Source organism: Oreochromis aureus, linkage group 12, assembly GCF_013358895.1.
Source record: "Oreochromis aureus strain Israel breed Guangdong linkage group 12, ZZ_aureus, whole genome shotgun sequence".
NCBI classification, from domain to species: Eukaryota; Metazoa; Chordata; class Actinopteri; order Cichliformes; family Cichlidae; genus Oreochromis; species Oreochromis aureus.
The window spans coordinates 996,140-1,003,411 of NC_052953.1; the positions used below are offsets into that span (position 1 = coordinate 996,140).

General features: G+C 47.7%; 1 long non-coding RNA gene across 2 annotated transcripts; it reads left to right on the top strand.

Moving 5' to 3' along the window:
• The first annotated feature begins 54 nt into the window (after window positions 1-54).
• Window positions 55-1,919, top strand: LOC120443111. Of its 2 annotated transcripts, XR_005615147.1 has the most exons (4): window positions 55-521; window positions 611-718; window positions 970-1,096; window positions 1,478-1,919. It is a non-coding gene; the product is annotated as an uncharacterized LOC120443111 (long non-coding RNA). The 2 variants fall into 2 exon arrangements; XR_005615148.1 differs by lacking the exons at window positions 611-718; window positions 970-1,096 and having other exon boundaries at window positions 248-521.
• Window positions 1,920-7,272: the final 5,353 nt, after the last annotated feature.

Below are 7,272 nucleotides of genomic sequence, written 5' to 3' on the forward strand. Positions count from 1 at the left end.
GGTTGGGGGGCGGCGTACAGGTGAGTGGTTATTGAGCCTGCTCAGAGACGAAGACGCCGCTCTGCATCACTCGGCTGTGTCACTGCACAGCTCTCACTGGAACTGCAGGACAGAGTAAAGCTCAAAGCACCAAAAGGCTGGAGCCACAGAGGATTGTGGGTACTGTAGTCTTGCAGGTCAACGTTTGTGTCGCAATGAAGATGCATACAGGGGATTCGAGGGCGGTGAAAGGCAGCAGCTGTGTTCTTCATCCTGGGGGGGCGTTGGAGGGTATTTCCTGGGGCAGTTTCTGTGTGTGGCTGCAGCTCGAGGCTCTGCAGCTGTTTTCAGTGTGCGCGGCCTGATTGTTGACTCTCAGTCTGAAGGTCACGGCGTGATGCCGCCGGTCAGTGCACTGAAACTCAGCTGACTACCTCCAACCGGCCGCTGTGATTGGCTGAGCCGGCTGTGTTACACAGACAGAGGAAGAGGCTGCAGGTATTTGGTCTTCGCCACAGACGTAGAAGGAAAGGAGCAGACAGGTGAGTGTTTCCGAGCTGAACGCTCACTCACAGCTGTTTACAGAGCCTTTCTCTGCCTGCTCAGTCAGCTGGAAACCTCGTATGTGCAGGAAAAACCAGCAGCTCCGTGCATGAAAACTCTGACCAGGCCTCGGGCCTCAGACGGGGACCGGGCTGTTATGTGGAGTAAAAGCGACAGACGCAGCGTGGGGTGGAAGGTCTGTGTATTTCCCGTGCTTCTCCTCTCGGTGGTTGTCACAGTAACCTTGAAGCCCTTCGGCTGTTGCTGTGGTAACCCTGTGTTATTTCTGGAGCCGGTAATGAAGCGGAGGAGTGAGGAAGACGAGGAGGCTGAATTCCTCCTCCCCCTCGCTGCTCCGTGAAGCTTCCAGATTTTCTTCTTTGAGGGATTTTGATGTTCTTCTTGTGGAGTTCCTGAAGGCTCCTTTCTGTTTTCCCATTACTTCAGGCTCTTCTTTAACGGGAACGTAAACTTGGATCCAAACCTCACACACGGTCAGAGCGAGTCCGTGCGCGATGTTGAGCGACCCAGTCCAGCACTTCCTGCTGAGGCCGCTGGTTTCTCCGAGAGGCCGGTGAGAAGTTCAGTGTCACTCAGTTCGCTTTAATTTCATTCACAAACATCTGCAAACATCTGCAGGTATCGCCGGGCTCGTCACACCTCAGCAGCTCCGCGCCTTCCTCTGCTGAGACGTGTGCTCACATTTAAAGAGCTCGTGTTTGAGGCAAACTGTCGGCCATAATAGCAAGTCAGAGAGGTCAGAGCGTCAGGGACACACCTGCGCCCGAGTCTGATGCTCTCTGCACGCTTTCACTTTTTAAAATAAGATCAGAGTAACCTGCTTCCTGTCCCACCCCCCTCAGATCTACTGTGTGACCTTCAGTGGGCCCCACCCTCAGATTGGAGCATTATGGAGCTTCTGGATTTTACTGATGTTTCTGTTTCTGATTCTCAGCTGAGCTCCACCTGACCTCTGACCTCTCCAGGACCATGCCGTCACCTCTCAGCTCATCTCAGTCTGACCCATCGGGACTCAAACGTCTCTGTTTGTGGCTCCATCGCTGCTCCTCCCCTCCTCCTCCTCCTCTCCCCGTCAGCTGCGGCGACCTCTGCCCTCTGTCAGCATCATGCCGTCTCCCCCTGCTGGTGGCCCTGCTGCTCTGCGGCCTGCTGCTGATGGTGCTGCTGCTGCTGTGGAACTACCACTGTGTGTTCATCTCACGCCTCTGCTCCCCCCCGGGGGAGGAGGAGGGGGATGTGGGGGAGATGGGCTTGTGACCTCTGACTGTGTCATTAATGATGGTGATGGTGATGATGATGATGATGATGACGACGGCTCGGGATGCTTTTCAGTTTTGATAAAAATGTAACAATCAAAATAAAAAATCTTAAACGTGCCGAACTCAAAGGTTCCTTTTCTGAATCTCGCAAACCGCCTCTTCTGTTCATATGAAGGGGCGTGGCCTTTACACGATGGAACATGATGAATGGTGTAACAGCCACCGGGGGGCGATCCAAATACGTCTCCCATTAATGAGTGGTGTTTTTACTGATGTGCATCTGAAGCCAGCGCGTACTTCCTGTTTCTGTGGCGGGCGTTCATGTCAAACGCGTTAGTAATGATGAGGTCGTCAGATCACTGCGCACTGCATAGAAGGGGGATTCAAAGTTCCTGTTCAGGATGAGCAGCCAATCAGAATAAAGTTGCTCTGAATGAGGGAGGAGCTAAAAAGCTTGCTTTAGCAGCTGCTGCATGAAGAGAAGTAAAAACTCCTCCATGCTGGTTTTCAGGACTGATCACGTCCCGCAGGTTAAACACACCTGTGCCCCGTCCTCAGGCTGTAACACGCACACCTCCTCAGGTAAAGACCAGGCTCACATACACACACAGTGCGAGAGCACGAGAGTGTAAAAAAAGCCTGCAGACACGTCATTTTAAACCCTCCATTACGGTTCTATTCCTGTCTGCCAGCAGGGCGCCACGCCCAAAACCTCCACCACCGCCGCTGATTTATTTCCAGAGTCGCTTTGGTGCTGCTGAGGAGCCAATCCAACACGTTTACTCAGGAACTGCTGCTGAATGACACCTGAATCATATTCACCCCCACTGCGACCTCTGATGCCCCAGCAGGTCCCGGGGTTCTCCTGGACCTCCTGGAGGACCCTGGGAGCCTCCACTCTGTAAAGCCCAGCTTCAGCCTCAGGATGAGTTTAACAGCTGCCTTTGTTTTTGCTGTTTGTGGGGGAAGCCGGCTGGCTGCTCAGCTGCTCAGAGACTGTCAGGTCAGACACTGAGACAGGAAGTCAGAGTACTGGACCTTCAGAATAAAAGCTGAAACGTGTTCATTCTTTCAGACTGACCCTTACCTGCTCTGAGGAAGTGGAGGTCAGGTTTTCATTTTGTTGTTACACATGCATTCAAATTTTTTCCACGTGATCAAAACAAAGGCAGCTTTTTACCTGTACAGAAACCTCAGGTTTGTGAAGCTCAGAATCTCAGGTGAAGCCAAAGGTGACCCTTTCTGTACGGGAGCATCACACAGACCTGCTGATCAATACCATCCAATAAAATCCCAGATTTCAGTGATTAAAACTCTGGTACAGTCTCCTCAGACAGTGTCCTCACAGCAGCCATGTTATTGGTCACATGATGTCAGTAAAGATGCTCCAGAAGCATAAACACGGTTCAGAGGTCCACCTTAGGTGAAGCTAGCAGCTACAGCCAACTGTTTCACCATCCACCTGTCAGTCAAAGAGGCCACGCCCCATTAATAATACAAGCTTTTATCTTAGAGACCCAACAGTTTGTGTATCCGGCTGTAAACATGTTTTTAGCTGTGTCCCAAAACGTAGGCCGCATTTGAAGGCAGATTACGTCACAGCGGCGCGACGAAGGCTGTCCCAATTCATTGACTCCTTCAAATGCGTCCTTCATTTTCCCGAATTTGAAGGATGGGTCGGGTGTATCCTTCGTGGCCCATCATATCCCAGAATTCATAGCGCGGCCCAGCCAATTCCAGTTTCCAACAATGGCGGCCGCTACTAAGTTTTAATATTACTCTTATTACTCTTTCTGGGTCACAAAATAAACTTTTAACATATTTTCAGGCGAGAATGTAGCTGTGTCAACTTCAAATATCTGCTCAGTTTATCAAGACATCGCATATTTGCAAAAGTGCTCCGACGTTTTCAGAGACGTCTGTTACCCACCAGCTCGATAGCTGACCGGGGGGTTCAATGGTCACTAGAGCCGGCGAGAGCAGCGGACTCCCGGCTTCATCGTTTTCAGACCCCCGCTGTCTTTCGAATCTCAGGTTAAACGTGATATATAAGCAGAGATGGGCAGTAACGCGTTACTGTAATCCAATTACTTTTTTCAAGTAACGAGTAAAGTAAGGGATTACTATTGCAAAAACGGTAATTAGATTACCGTTACTGTCCCGTAGGAACGCTGCGTTACTGCGTTACTAAAACCGTGATTTTTTGCGAGAATGTATCATGACAGTGACGTAAGCGAGTGCGACGTTTGTGGCAACAGCTGTGTGCAGATCAACAATGGATAATATATCAAGTGCGGGAGAGAGTATGAGCGTGCAGCGTTTAAAGCGTGGAAGTACTGACCTTATTTTGAGTTTGATTCCATAAAAAGTGACAAAAACATTAGTGTCCACTGTGCGTGGGAAGAAAACTTCTTTTTACAGCGAAAAAACCCCTAAACTTCTGAGCGAGCACAGAGTAGCTGCCACGTGATGGGAAACACACAGAGAAACTCGCGGATTCTTCCACTGACCGCTACAGCACACCTGCACCGTTCCTCTTCACCATCTACACTGCAGACTTCTCCCACAACTCCACCCAGTGCTTCCTGCAGAAGTTCTCTGATGACTCTGCAATAGTCGGCCTCATCACTGATGGGGACGACAAGGATCCCTACAGAGGACTGACTCAGGACTTTGTGGACTGGTGCCAGCTGAACTACCTCCAGATCAATGCCAGTAAAACCAAGGAGCTGGTGGTAGACTTCCGCAGGCACAAACATCCTCCACTGCAACCACTGAACATCCAAGGTATGGACATTGAGGCTGTGGACAGCTACAGGTACCTTGGTGTTCATCTGAACAACAAACTGGACTGGACTCATAACTCAGACGCCCTCTACAGGAAAGGGCAGAGCAGACTGTACCTGCTGCGAAGACTCAGGTCGTTTGGAGTGGAGGGCCCACTCCTGAAGACCTTCTATGACTCTGTGGTGGCCTCAGCCATCTTTTATGGTGTGGTCTGCTGGGGAGGCAGCATCTCTGCTGGGGACAGGAAGAGACTGAACAGGCTGATCCGAAGGGCCAGCTCTGTTCTAGGATGCCCTCTGGACCCAGTGGAGGTGGTGAGTGACAGGAGAATGGCGGCTAAGCTGTCATCCCTGATGGACAACATCTCCCACCCCATGCAGGAGACTGAAGCGAGATCGGTCAACTGTAGACCAGACAACAAACGACGGAGGCCCAGAAAAGTACAATCAAACGATGAGTTTATTGACAACGGAGAACAACCGTCAGCATATGGCTTATTTGCTCTGACAAAAATACACTGAGTTCTGGTTTTATAGCATAGAGGATCACACCCCCACATACACGTCAATACAGGTCAAAAATACATTATGTCCAGTCATTGTTTACAGACAAGGGTACATCTTGTACATCTCTAATAACTATAAACCGACATATAACTTCTCTCTTTGATAACACCTTCCTTTTAAGGTAATAACTTCAAGCTTCAGGGCCTCTAAGGGCTAATAATGGACCCTCGTCCTCAATCACTAAGTAGACTAAATTGGCGCAGGTCTCAAATAAGAAGCAGAAGACACTTGGGCCTTCGCTCAGGCCTGCTACTAGATTTATGTGTATTGTAAGCATGCATGCAATTAACCTGCTATGTTCTCATCTTCCCTCAACATGTATCACCTGGACACTCTCACCAGTGAAGCTTAAAACCCTCTTGGATAGAACATCAACTCTAAACAAGCACAGTTATGCATTGTGTATAGAATGAACTCAACCTGTGAATAGAATGAATGTGATGACAAACATATTCAATGCAATATGAACCCTGTAAACAATATTACTGATAAAATAATACTGTAGAACATGTTATTAATGCATTTATCATAAGGCAGAGTATATGGCAGCAATAAAAGAATCTCTAAATCCCAACAAGACTCTGACAGCACTGAGCAGCTCCTTCAGTGGGAGACTGCGGCACCCACGGTGTGGGACGGAGAGATTTCGCAGGTCTTTCCTCCCCACTGCTGTCAGACTCCACAATAAAGACTTTAACTGATCAAACACACACATCCACACATGTGCAATAATTCTGCTATATGTGCAATTCTTCTTCTGACGAAGTTGTATTTTTGTATTTTCCTACTCAGTTGTATATAGCATTTGTATTTCCATTTTATTCTATTGTATATTTCATTTTATTTTATTTTATTTTATTTTATTTTATTTTATTGCTTTCCAGTGTTTTCTCATTTCTGCCACATAACTTTGCACTTTCCCACCTGTGGGACTAATAAAGGTCATCTTATCTTATCTTAATTACTTTTGAAAATAAGTAATCAGTAAAGTAACGGGATTACTTTTTGGGGAAAGTAATCAGTAATTAGTTACTGATTACTTTTTTCAAGTAACTTGACCAACACTGTATATAAGTCACTTAGATAAATTAAAAATGTTACTGTTTGGCTTTTTTCAGTGTTTAATTTGTTCCTGAGTAAATCGGTTTGGCTGAGATTAAAGTTATAGTTTTCACACAGCTGAACGTCAAACAGAAAACTGATTAAACAGAAGTGTGAGATGGTCGAGAGTTTACTCCAGTGTCCTGTTATATTTTAGATAACAAGGAGCAGACTGCTGAGTTTATCAAACTCCACCGACACAGCGGTGACGCTAATCTGAAGGCTAGCCTGTCCCATGTCACAGCCTCGCACTTCCGGCCTTCTCGGTCTTCGGAGGACCCGCCCCACGTAGACCGAGAAGGCTGGATCCTCCGAAGGATGCGGCCTAGGTTTTGGGACACAGCTTATGGCCGTTTATCAATGCCCAAGTACGCGAGTACGTACTCGCGTTCTCGGTGAGTACGTACCCGCCGAGAACGCGAGCACGGACTCGCGATATGTACAATTGGAACACCTGCGTACGTGATGATGTCACAGGTCCGGAGTTTTTACTGCCGTCCCCTCTTAATTTAACTGTGAGTAACATGTTATGAAGCTTAACTTTAATCACAGCCAAACCGGTTTACTCAGGAACAAATAAAACACTGAAATAAACCAAACATTAACATTTAGAAGTGATCTACGTGACTTATATATCATTTTTAACCTCAGTAGTGAAACCTCTATTAATAAAAATAGTGTACATGTACATACGTGTACATACCTTAATAAAAACAAGCAGGTGAGATGTTAGAACGCTTTTATTTCTATTCTAGTGGACACTCAATACTATAGACAGCTGCTGGAGTTTCTTTAACCTGAGTAGTGAGAAGTCCGCGAGCGGTTTGGGGGTGGGGTGAAAACGATGTGCCGGGAGTCCGCTGTTGAGTTTTGGACGAAATGCATTCTGGGATATATAGCTGTCCCAAGTCCACACCGATGCATGCTCGATAAAACGGGCGGATCGAGAACACATCCGGGACTTTTTCGCGTTCTCGGCTTGATGCGTGCCAATTGGAACAGTACTTGGTCTCCGA